Source organism: Apteryx mantelli, chromosome 2 (genome assembly GCF_036417845.1).
Source record: "Apteryx mantelli isolate bAptMan1 chromosome 2, bAptMan1.hap1, whole genome shotgun sequence".
Taxonomy (NCBI): Eukaryota; Metazoa; Chordata; class Aves; order Apterygiformes; family Apterygidae; genus Apteryx; species Apteryx mantelli.
In genome coordinates, this window is record NC_089979.1 from 137,094,945 (window position 1) to 137,108,611 (window position 13,667).

Below are 13,667 nucleotides of genomic sequence, written 5' to 3' on the forward strand. Positions count from 1 at the left end.
ATCATTCTCTGTCCTTCCTCTCCAAGGAGATCCATTCTCAATTTTTTACCCTTAAAACCTAAAAGAATCATAACAAAAGCTTCTCACTTAATTCATCACTTCCACTTCCTCCATTTTGTGAGCATTTACGTAGCATAAATTGTGGTGCTGATGGCATTCTGCTCTTGGCCCACATGTGAGTTTAGGATCAGCTATGCTGATCAAACAAGCAGAACTGTTTATTAAAAAAAAAAAAAAGTGTCAACTGCTCTTAGAAGTGTCTATATTAAAAGGGCTTTTCCCCTCTTTTCCACGTATAAAGTTACTTCTGAGATGTTGTAACAAGCATTCAATTATAAACCCTCAAAGATAAAAGGAGACCAGCGAAAATGAGAAATCTAAATCAACAAATGTCTATAATCTGGGGTTAAAAGGACTGGAATATTCAAAATTATTTACAAACCTGCATAAATGGGTATTAGAAAGCATGGCACATACAAGAACTAGCTCTGAAGATAGCCCAAACCCAGCTTGACCAGCTCTGTGGTGTTTCCTGCAGAGTTACTCTGTATGTACACTGTCCTCCCCAGTGCACCATATCACAGGAGGGCTTATTACATTGAGGTGCAGCACCAACTCCATGGTATTATTTACTTCCTGCAGAGTTAAATTTGTGAAAATGGGCCTTTTGAGGCCTTCAGTCTTAAAGTGTTGTTACCTCCAGTGTCAACTATACTGGGTATGATCTGGACTCATTAAATGCCATTTGGATAGAGAGAGAAAACACTCTCCTTAACAGAGACGTGGCTCTGAGACATCTGAGCTGGTTCTGAGTTGCCCCAGACTAATCATTGGAGTAATGAGCTAAAACTGCTGCTGGGTTTGAAGTGGCCATAGAAGTAACAGTAACAGTAACACATAACAGTGTTCATCTGCAATATACCTGAGCTAATTACTCCTCTGGATCCACACAGGCCAACCCTCATCTCTCCGCATCTGTGGCAAAGACAGTAACTGCCTGCAGAAGTTATGAAAGTGAACGGACACTTTGGACACACAGAAGTCAACTCAGTCACAAAACTTCTATTTATAATCTTGTTTACAGAAGAGGAAAGAAGAGAAAAAAAAAAACAAAACTCCCCACAACTGGAGAAATGATTTCTAAAACTGAACTCTCTCTGTCTGTCTCTATCTCTCTCTCTTTTTTTTTAACATAGGTGTTGCATCTTCAGTTAAATCTCCTACGTACAACTATCCTCTCTGATGTAGTGCATATTCTGTGTTTGCATGACGTGTAACAGTGTCAATCAGAGAGATTAAGAATGCTCTTCAGATTAGGCATGATGCTGGGAAAAAAGATCATAAATCTATACTGGATCGTATCAAAGATCCATCTAGGCCAGTAACCTATCTCTGAAAATGGACAGTAGAAGATAAATGTTAATGGATAAATGAAGAAAAAAAATAAATCAAGACAAGTACATATTTGTTACTTCCCCAAACTACTCTGTCTCCAGCAGTTTGTGACTCAGGAACTTTTCATCCAGGAAGAGTGTTGTCTCATGTTTAATAGTTACTAGCTATTTCCATGAGTTTAGCTGGTAAATTTTTGCATCCTCAACTTCTATTGTAAGGAATCACATACAGTCTTGTTGCATTTGAATGAAGAACTACCTCCCTCTCCTTTGGAGCTGCTACCTAATAGCTTCATTTGATGCCCACTAGTTACTGAACTGGAGGAGAAAAAGTCATTCTGTATTTAGCCTTTCCACACCACTCATGATTTCATAGACCACTATCACACTGCTTCTTTGTTTCCTCTTTTCCAAAGTCCTGGTCTACTTAGCTATCCTTTTACAGCAGCTTTTCCATGCCCTTCATCTTCCCTTCTCACACTTCTTGTCACAGTTCTACTTTATCTGATGACATGGGTGGAGCTTCATGCAGTGTTCAAAATATAGACACAACATACATTTACATAGTGGCATGAATAGATATTTCACTTTCTGTGTCTTTCCTAACAATTTGTAGTACTTACTTTGTTTTTTTTCTATGATTGAGCATTTTTATGGATCTATCTATTAAAATGAAAGATCTTGTCCTTTAGTCATAGTAGTCTGCAAAGATCCTAGGATTTTATTTATACAGTTGTGACTTGTTTTATTGAAGTGCTTTGCACTTTTTTACATTGAAATAATCTACCATTATATTGTGTAGTTATTTGGCTTTAAAAAGTCCTTCAATTTCTTGTAATCAACCCTTACTGCCCCTGAGTAACTTATAATTAGTAAATGTCATCATCTCAATTCTGAGCCTATTTTCCAGATAAAGATAGTGGGTGTGTTGAACAGCATCTCTGAGGGCCTCAACTGGGGACCTTCTTCTAATCTGAAAATTAACCATTTAATTCTGTCCTGTGCCTTTAAACAATTAAGATGTGAAGTCTTTCCCTTTTGTCCCATGGCTGTTAAGTTTTTTAAGGAGTTTTAGTGAAGGATTCTGTCAAAAAAAACAGTAAGGCTTATCTTTATCCTTATATTTCTTGAAAGAACTCCTTTACAAAAGCCTCATGTCATAATAGTTTATTTATCCACTAATGTTGCTGTTTATTATAGCTTTTACTCCTTTTCTGCTAGAGAATCAGTTTATTGACCTGCAGTTCCATACATCTCTCATTTATAGATATTTGGTATTACATTTGCTACCTTCCTGTCCTCCATCACAAGGAGGGTGCACTGAACAGGGCTAATACACGTTTAACTCCTGTTGGCATGACATGAAGGGAATTGAACACGCTTCTCTCCAGGAATGAATGACAGCCCTGATTCTAAGTAAAAGTATGGATCCTCCTTCAGTTCTGCAGATTACATGCTTCTTCAGCTTTTTTACATATCCATGCAAATAAAATGTTTTGCATCAATGGAATTCTGTGTACAGTATCATATTTGGCAAGAGAAAAGAAAAAAATGCATTTTGGATTGACTGGAATCAATTGTGTTTTTCAACTTTCTTTTTTTCTGGTTGTTTTTTAAAAATAAAATCCCTATTGTTTGCACAGTCTCACTACTTTCCAGGAAGTATACTACACCATTTTTTTCTATTCCAAGTGCATACTGAGTTTTGACTTTCTTTCTTTAGATTAAATATGATGTCTCAGTTCATGTGTCTGTGAGATCAAAAATGTACAGTTCAAAAGCACTGGTGAGGAAATTCATCAAAAAAACCCAGATGTTTGAGGAACAACTTGAAAAGTAGGGAGACAGAAGGAACTCAGGCAAAGGAACAATATCAGAGAAGTGTGAAGACAAAGGGTCTGGAGGCAAGGTTCACGCTCAGTGTCATAGGGGGAATATAAACTCCACCAATGTCAACTTTCTCTCTGTAATGCATCTCTGTCTCAATTCATGCTAAATAGATTGGTATGTTCTGCTGACAGCCTATTATTTTACAATCCATGTGATTTTTTGTATATTTAGATAGCAGTACTGTTCAATTCCTTCCCTAGATTATAGATGGGAAGTAATGACAATCCGCATATTACTTTATAGATTTGTTTCATGGTAGTATAACAGTAAGAGAAGGGTTGTCTTTTCTGGGGACTCCGGTGAGACCAATATTCCTAGAAGAGTGGAACTGGCCTCTTCACCTGGCATTTTTTTCTGCTACTAAGAGCTATCTGGAGATCTAGTCAGCAGAGTATAGCGCGTGATTCAATCTTATCTAAAGTAGACGTGGTCAGATGAATTATGCTTTAAAGTACCTGCCTCTTTCAACTAGTATTTTACATTTTGTCATCAATACTATAAACAGATAAGCTTATGCGAGGTGAATCTCACTTCAGAATGCTTAATCCTTTTACTGTTATACTTACGCCATTTAGTGTCTGTATTATTTAGCCAGCACAGCAATATCTAGTCCTGCTTCTTCTGAGAACAGAAATAAATCAAGAAAAAATATTAAACTCCCAAGTGAGCTGTATTTACAGTTTGTCCAGATTCCGCAGTATTGCTTGGAATAGTTATAGCGCAGAGTAAGTTTGCACACTTTGTACCTATTCCCTGTAATAGGAGTCATCATGAAAAGAGGACAGCAGAAGTCAGTCCACTCACCTTGTCCTTTGGATGTCTTACATTCAAACGCTGTTTCCCATCATGTTGCCAGCATACCAAGGATAACATATCAATAATATCTGTGTATTATGGCATGCACTGATGGCAGGTATCACTTGAGGCTTGTTTGAGCTGGGAGTTGTATATTTTGTTATATAAAAGAGATGCTACTAATAGCTTCTGTATGTCTAAGCTTCCCATCAGAATGCCAGTTTGCCAGTCTCGAGGCCTTGCTTAATACAATATATTTCTCTCCTACACCATTTTCACCTTAGCGTTAATTCCATGGGCTGCTACAGAACTACCTCCTGATTTACAACAAGTTAAGCTGGCAATAATTCAGGTTCCTTTTGTCACATGAGTTGCAAAGTGTATGGTGGGAACACTGGACTTTCTATAATTCATAAAATTCAACCCATTCCACAGTGCAGTGTTATAACAGAGTTCTGACAGGGCAGAGAATACAGGCTGACGGGCATGATAGGGCTTATCTGTATGTACTGGTATAACTTTCTGGGTTTTAAATAGATTTTTTTTAAACAAATATAAATCCTGGTTTCCAAGGCCTTGCCACTGTTTCACTGGCTTATTTTGGTTTAGCTAATCATCAGCCAGGGCTATACTGAAATAAATTAAGTTTTAGCAAAACTCAAAGGCTATCCAAGAAACTGTTTTTTGTTTGTTTTTAAACAAATTAGTTAAAAATAAATTTACACTCATACCTGGTACAGACAAACCACGGCTTTTACATTTTATGAAAAGATTCTAATTTTCAGGTCTAAAGGCTATGTTAATAATCTTGAAAATATGATTTACGAGCAAAGCTTTACTAATGTGTCTACATCCATCTGTTGAAAAATGCTGAAAACTTTCCCAGCCAAGACATTCTGGATACCTCCATTCCATGGCTGCTTTTTTGTCCATACTTTTTTCCAAGATGCAGTATAATTCTACATTTTAGTAAAAGGCTCCAGTCTTTTGCTCTATAGACTGTCAGTGAATTCCTTATCTTCCTGCTTTTCTGCAGCATGCCAACACTGCCTCTTGCTCTCCAGCTTTCTTTTGGAGAGCAATTTAATTGCACCTGAATGCCTGTTCCTTGGACTGTTCCACAGAGCCAGATAGTTGGTGATCAGGAAGCCAGTCTTCGGAGTCAAAGATTGCAGCTGGAAGCTGCTGGAATATGCTAACCAAATAGGATCTGCTGAAAAATAAAGCAGCAACAGAGGCTGATAAAGGTGAGCTATAAAAGATTGTCTTCAAATTCTGCCACTTACACAGGGAGGCGAGTACCAGCCTTGGCTGTCTGGAAAATCTGATGAGGCCTGAGATCTACAGAGATTGTTATTATCTCCTTTCAAAATAAAATGTAGTTTGTGGGAAGCTGAATGCTCCTCTTACATAAAGGAGTATGTAGGATTTCTCTGCAGCTTTCATTCTGCTGCTGTGGAAATCAACTGGAAATCACAGTTGATCTGAATGGGAACAGAACCTATAAAAAGTTCAACTGGATTTTCAGCTGAAAGCTTGCAGGGATTTTATTATTGGTCAAAGAGTACTTCCTGTCTTATTCAGAACTTTCTATTAACTGTAAAAACTGTATTTTTCCACACTAGTTCACAGAAATATTAGAACCGCCATACCTAATCAGACCAGTGGTCCATCTAGGCTAGTATCCTGGCTCCAGATGCCTCAGAGGAAGGTGCAAGAAAATTCATAATATCATATCCCAGGGGAAGTCTCTTCCTAATCTCTGGCAGTTTTCGGCTAGCTAATGCCCTGAGCATGACTATTTATATTTCTTATACACTTTTATCCCATCGAAGTGTCATCTGTCATGTATGTTCTATTGTTTGAACTATTCTCTACAGGTTTGGGCATAAAGGTCACAATAGGACAGAGGTCATAAGTCACAGTAGATCAAAAGCCATAGTGTGTCAAATGTTGTAATATAATTCATGCTCATATGTACAGAACATATATAAAGCGATAGCTCACGCTAAGGCATTGCCTCACATTGCTCTTATAGCTACAGCTCCCCTAAGAGTGTTATAATATCCTATTGACTTTCTTGTGGATTCATCGTGCTGTGAATTATTTCTGGCCAGTGGAATGCATGGAGTTACCTTTTGGGTATTACTTAAGCAGGCGTCTTGTGATTTTGCCAGATATCTTTTTTGCAGGAGTCAAGGTGTGTATTGTTTCCCTAGTTTTTCAAAAAAAAAAAAAAAAAGAAAAAAAGAAAGAAAGAAAGAAAAGAAAGGGAAAGAAACTGAAGATTTACACTTTGGCTTTAAGATATATTGGGTATATGAAAACAGCTCTTTTTTTTTCCTCCCATAAAAGAACTGATCCCATGGTCTCAGCAGGGATGTGTATGTGAAACCATATTCAATAAACCTTAGGTGCCACAGTTTTTCTATATTTCCTCTTAAACCAAAGAATAGACAACTGCCACATATCCTTTTGTCCCCAGCATTCAATCTTTTTGATTTCCTACATGGAGCTATTCACATTCTTCTTCCTCCCTCATCGTTCTGTTCCTCTTGGAACAGAAGGAGATAAGGAATAAAACAAAAAGCTCTGTAAATGATCCTTTTCCTAAGGACGCTTTACTCCTAACTGTTTGACTTTTCCCCTTTGGGTGCTTAGTGGAAAAGCCATTACTTGCTTGCTAAGGAAAAAACATTTAATGAATCACAAAATCATTCAATTATTCTTAAAAACACTTCACATCACACATCTTTTTCCAAGTAAAGTGTGCATTTTTCACATTTAAATGGTGCATAACTGCCTTATGCAATGAGTCCCTAGAGTTACAGACATTTTAACAGAAGGGTTCCAAGAGCATACAGAGCATTTTGATATATATTAGCATTAAAGACCTTGCATTAAAGATGCAGAATTTCCTCTTCTCTCTTCACTGTCTTTCACCCATATTTATGCAAAGTTGCCTTTACTGTTCTTGTGAAAAATCTAGCTTTATACTGAACAGAGAACTGCAAGCTTTGCTTAGTTTCGAGTGCTGCAGTACCACAACATAAAAGTGAAGTATACAGTGAAGCTATTAGCTAATGTGAGGCAGCAGATTGCTTAGAATTTTTATAAATAAAATGACTATTTATTTAGGGAGGACAGTAAGAAAGTAGATAAGAGACTTTCTCAGAAAACTGTATTATTTGCAATTTTTATTGAGCCTGATGCTGATCTTTCACCTTTTTTTCTTTGCTTCTATAAGAGCAGTGCTTTATGCAGACTACAATAGCTGCCATTTCCTAGACAACCTTTTCTTTTTTTTCTCCTCTGAGGTTTTTTTTTTTTTAATGAACTTATGTTGTAAAATGTCCCTTTCTGTATTTTATAGAAATGTAAGTGCTCTACCCAAGGGTCAGGTGATTTACTAGATCACAGAATCACAGAATGGCTGAGGTTGGACGGGACCTCTAGAGATCATCTAGTCCAACCCACCTGCTCAAGCAGGGTCACCCAGAGCACGTTGCACAGGATTGCATCCAGGCAGGTTTTGAATATCTCTAGAGAAGGAGACTCCACAACCTCTCTGGGCAACCTGTTCCAGTGCTCTGTCACCCTCACAGTGAAGAAGTTTTTCCTCATGTTCAGATGGAAGCGTCTGTGTTTCAGTTTGTGCCCGTTGCCTCACGTCCTGTCTCTGGGCACCACTGAAAAGAGTCTGGTCCCATCCTCTCGACACCCTCCCTTCAGATACTTGTACATGTTGATAAGATCTCCTCTCAGCCTTCTCTTCTCCAGGCTAAACAGGCCCAGCTCTCTCAGCCTTTCCTCATAAGAGAGATGTTCCAGTCCCCTAATCATCTTTGTAGCCCTTCGCTGGACTTGCTCCAGTAGTGCCACATCCCTCTTGTACTGGGGAGCCCAGAACTGGACGCAGTACTCCAGATGTGGCCTCACCAGGGCTGAGCAGAGGGGGAGAATCACCTCCCTCGACCTGCTGGCAACACTCTTCCTGATGCACCCCAGGGTACCATTGGCCTTCTTGGCCACAAGGGCACATTGCTGCCTCATGCTTAACTTGGTGTCCACCAGCACTCCCAGGTCCTTCTCTGCAGAGCTGCTTTCCAGCAGGTCAGCCCCCAACCTGTACTGGTGCATGGGGTTATTCCTCCCCAGGTGCAGGACCCTGCACTTGCCTTTGTTGAACTTCATGAGGTTCCTCTCCGCCCACCTCTCCAGCCTGTCCAGGTCTCTCTGAATGGCAGCACAGCCCTCTGGGGTATCGGCCACTCCTCCCAGTTTTGTATCGTCAGCAAACTTGCTGAGGGTGCACTCTGTCCCTTCATCCAGGTCATTGATGAAGAAGTTGAACAAGACTGGACCCAGTACTGACCCCTGGGGGACACCGCTAGCTACAGGCCTCCAAATAGACTCTGCGCTGCTGATCACAGCCCTCTGAGCTCTGCCATTCAGCCAGTTCTCAATCCACCTCACTGTCCGCTCATCTAAACCACACTTCCTGAGCTTGTCTGTGAGGATGTTATGGGAGACAGTGTTGAAAGGCTTGCTGAAGTCAAGGTAGACAACATCCACTGCTCTCCCCTCATCTACCCAGCCAGTCATTCCATCATAGAAGGCTATCAGATTGGTTAGGCATGATTTCCCCTTGGTGAAGCCATGCTGACTACTCCTGATCACCTTCTTTTCCTCCACGTGCTTGGAGATGGCCTCCAGGATGAGCTGCTCCATCACCTTTCCAGGGATGGAGGTGAGGCTGACTGGCCTGTAGTTCCCCGTGTCCTCCTTCTTGCCCTTTTGGAAGACTAGGGTGACACTGGCTTTCTTCCAGTCCTCAGGCACCTCTCCTGTTCTCCATGACCTTTCAAAGATGATGGAGAGTGGCTTAGCAATAACATCCGCCAGCTCCCTCAGCACTCGTGGGTGCATCCCATCGGGGCCCATGGATTTGTGGGTGTCAAGTTTGCTTAAATGATCTCTAACCCAGTCCTCCTCCACCAAGGGAAAGTCTTCCTTTCTCCAGACTTTCTCTCTTGTCTCCAGGGTCTGGGGGTCCTGAGGGCTGGCCTGAGCAGTAAAGACTGAAGCAAAGAAGGCATTCAGTAACTCTGCCTTCTCTGCATCTTTCGTCACCAGGACACCCACCCCATTCAGCAAAGGGCCCACATTTTCCCTAGTCTTCCTCTTGCTACTGATGTATTTGAAGAAGCCCTTCTTGCTGTCCTTGACATCTCTAGCCAGATTTAATTCCAAACGGGCCTTAGCCTTCCTCGTCGCATCCCTGCATACTCTGACAACATTCCTATATTCCTCCCAAGTGGCCTGTCCCCCTTTCCACTTTCTGTATACTTCCTTCTTCTGGATGAGTTTTGCCAGGAGCTCCTTGCTCATCCATGCAGGTCTCCTACCTCCTTTGCTTGACTTCCTGCTCATAGAGATGCACCGCTCTTGAGCCTGGAGGAGGTGATGCTTGAATATTAACCAGCTCTCTTGAACACCCCTTCCTTCTAGGGCCCTAACCCATGGGATTCCTCCAAGCAGGTCCCTGAAGAGGCCAAAGTTTGCTCTCCTGAAGTCCAGGGTTGCGATCCTACTTAGTGCCCTGCTGCCTCCTCGCAGGATCCTGAACTCCACCATCTCATGGTCACTGCAGCCAAGGCTGCCCCCGACCTTCACATCTTCCACCAGTCCTTCTTTGTTTGTTAGTACGAGGTCCAGCAGCACACCTCTCCTTGTTGGCGCCTCCACCTGTGTCAAGAAGTTGTCACCAATGCTCTGCAGGAACCTCCGGGACTGTTTGTGCCTAGCTGTGTTGTCTTTCCAGCACATATCGGGGTGGTGGTTGAAGTCCCCCATGGGACCTGGGAATTGTGAGGCTACTTCCAGCTGTCTGTAGAAGGCCTCATCGACTTCCTCATCCTGATCAGGTGGCCTGTAGTAAACACCCACAACAGTGTCACCCATGCTAGCCTGCCCTTTAATCCTTACCCATAAGCTCTCGACTCGCTCTTCATCCACCCCTAGGCACAGCTCCATACATTCCAGTTGCTCTCTCACATAAAGAGCAACTCCACCAGCTCGCTTTCCTGGCCTGTCTTTCCTAAAAAGCACATAGCCATCCATGACGGCACTCCAGTCATGCGAGCTATCCCACCATGTCTCTGTAATGGCAATGAGATCATGGCCCTGCGACCGCACACAGATCTCTAGTTCTTCCTGTTTGTTCCCCAAGCTGCGTGCATTGGTGTACAGGCATTTCAGGGAGGTGATCGAGCATGCAGCTTTCCCAGGAGGGATACAAGAGGATCCTCCATAGCCACATCCCATGCGCACTTCCCTGGCTGCATTCACCTGCTGGAGGCGTCCTGACTTGAGCTGTCTTTTGCCAACTACCCTGGCACTATAACTCTCCCCTTCCCTCATCTTTCCTAGTTTAAAGCCCTCCTTACCAGGCCGGCCAACCTGTTGGCAAAGACACGCATTTTATACAGATTTATAAAGATTTATAAGATTTATAAAACCAACTTGAAGGCTGTGTTTTTACTGGGACAAATGGGAATCAGTCTGTTTATTTTAATGTCACAATATGAACTGTACCAGCTAAGGATCTGGCCTCGAATTTGTAACCTTTCCTATGTTTTCATTTCCCTGTAATTTAAGCATTTTTTTTTCCATAGCAATGAGTTTTAAAAAATATATTTTAAATAGCAAATAGAGGTATTTATGCAATCCATGTTAGGCTGATTTAGGTATCTAACTCAGGACTAAACTTAGGTGCCTGTACTTGCCCGCTTAGTGGGAGAGAGGGAGAGGTGCCGGGGCGGAGGGGCACGGTGACTCAAAGCACCTAAATCAGATGCCTGAAGTAGATGCTGTGAATATCCCTCTAGGTGACTGGAATTATTGGACCACATTAGAGAGAGAGGAAAAAAAGTGAGGCTGGCATATGGTGAGTGTCCTGCATATGGTATGTTGTTTATATGTGTTTTTTCCGTTAGCATTTCTCTTTCTGTTGTTGCTCCACTTCTTGCTGCAGTTGCTCCTAACTATGATGTTGCTTCAGAAGCAAAAACGGCTGTGGTGGAAGTAAAGTTTTCAGATCTGTACTATTCTCAAGAGCACAAAAATCAGGCAAAATGAATTAGTTCTCTCTATTGTCTTCTGTCTCATTTAAACAGTGCAGTATGTGCTTGTGTGTAATTTTCTATTTCCTTTTATTTCTCTGGAGTCATTAAGGTGTGTGTGTGTGGGGGGGTTAAATTCACTTTGCCTTAAAGCTTACCATATTTCACCCCTCAAGACAGTGTTTTATATTTGCTCAAATATCACTAGTCTGATGTAGTAATTACAAATGATAGGTGCCAATATGATAGACACGCATTTTTTGTACTATATTAATTCCTTCAGTCCGGGCAAATCCTGGCCTTTCCAGTGTAGCTTCAGGGGGAAGCTCCCTTGTGCCGCAAAACCAGGCTCCACCTGGCCGTGATTAGCTTTGCACTGGTTGGATCGGCCCAGCGATGGCATAAGAAAATCAGGAGCAGAGAAGGCTGCAACTGAAGCCGTAGATTCATGGCCTATAAAGCTAAAAGGCTGTTATGATCATCTACTCAATCTGCCCCGCTGCATGAGGGGCACTGGAACTTTCCTAAATTACTCTTTTTTTGTGAACTATAGCATAGATTTTAATAGAGAAAAGCATTTGATCTTGATTTAAACATTTGCAGGGTATTTCTCCAGCTACGTCTTCTAACCACTGACTTCTGTTATACCTTTGTCACTGGGCTAAAAAATCTGGTGTTATCAAATACCTGTTTCTCACATAGTTATTTATAAGCTGTGACCAAGCAGCCTTTTAAATGTCTCTCTGAAAACCTAAATAGATTGAGCTCCTTGAGTCTTTCACTACAAGGAATGTTTTCCAGCCCTTTCCCCAGGCTCATCGTTTTTCTCTGAACCTCTTCCAATTTTTCCATGGTTTTTCTTGCACTGTGGACTCAGGATGCCAAAGCTGGCTGCATCAGTGCCATGGACAGAGGTAATACAGCCATGCTGCCTGTTTCTCCGGTTATGTCCCCATGGGTTGTATCAGAACCTTGTCTACCCTATGGGACTCAAGGTTCTTCCCGGCCCTGGATTATCTGCCCTGGAGTCCTTTTCAGAAGGGCTTCAGCCTGTGGACAGAGTCCCTACCTTGCAGCAGGTACATACATTTTATGTTATTAGATCGGTGTCTTACCTCTGTCTGGACTGCAATGTACAGCTTGTTTAATTGTGCCCAGTTTCCCAAGAAATCTGGGTTCCACAGTGACTAGGCTCTCTCTTTATTTTCTAATCCCCTAATCATTTCAACTGCAAATTTTCTAATTATTTTCTCTTATCAATGATAAAAGAGACACAGATAAAAAAAACAAAAACCAAAAAAACCTAAAACAAAAACAAAACAAACAAAAAAACCCCCCAAAAAAACACAGGGCTGTGCTGTTATGGGTCAGCACTGAAATAAGTACCACTTATTATTATTCCCCACTTACAACATGCTTGAGGCTGATATTTGAGTCTGTTTAATAGGTACGATATTGATTTCAAGAAATTTTTTCTTCATCAAAATATTGTGATTAACGACTGAGAGACTTTCCAGTGTTCCTCTGCATATTTAATGCTACTAAAATTACCTTCATCCTACCAAATGTATGCTCTCATTAAAAGATATCTAGTAACTTTGGCAAGATAATTTTCCATAAACTTCTGTTCTCCCTGCTTGCCTAAAAATGAATTAATATTCCTAGAAGCCATTCTTTCTTTTGCTTGAGATCAATGTGAGGTTGAAGTACCTATATACATTTAGATCATTACATTTATTCTTTTTAACTATCGATGAAGATTTTTGCATAGTTGTCTGGAACTTCCCTAGTTCTCCAAGAGGTACTAAAAGTCATCAGTAACTGTGCAGACAGGTTCTCAGCCAAAAGTATTAAAATACCTCCATGCAAATTATTCAGATCTACTGATTTTAAAAATGTCTAGTTTTATTAGCTGCCATTTAATGTTCTCCTGTGCTACTACCAAAATAGACCTTCATCATAACCATATGATATGAATACATCATTTGACTTTTTCCCAAATACAGAAGAAAAGTATTTGAGAATGCCTTTTTTATGTTATTACCAACAGTCCTCCCAATTTCCATCTAATAATGGAGCAAGGCAATTCTTGAGATTTTTTGTTCATAACTTCCAAATGTCTTCATATTGTCCTTATCTCTGTTTTTTGTTTGTGACTTTTGCCTGCCTTTCTCAATGCTTTACAGTTCCCAGCTTCTAATTTGCATTAATTGCTACGTTTTCCCCTGTTCCTCCCTTTTGATCTGTTTGGTTGGTTTATTTTTAGTAGCTGCCTTCATATACTTTCTAAATCATTTTGTTATTATCAACAAAAATATGAAGGATTTTCTTGATTGTGCCTTTTCTGAGGCATCCACTAAAGTGCTCCTTAGCATTTTGAAGTTGTCATTGAAATTTTTCCTTTAATACTTCTTCCAGATAACCAGTTCACACTCACTTTCAACTTTTTGATAGGCAACTGTCT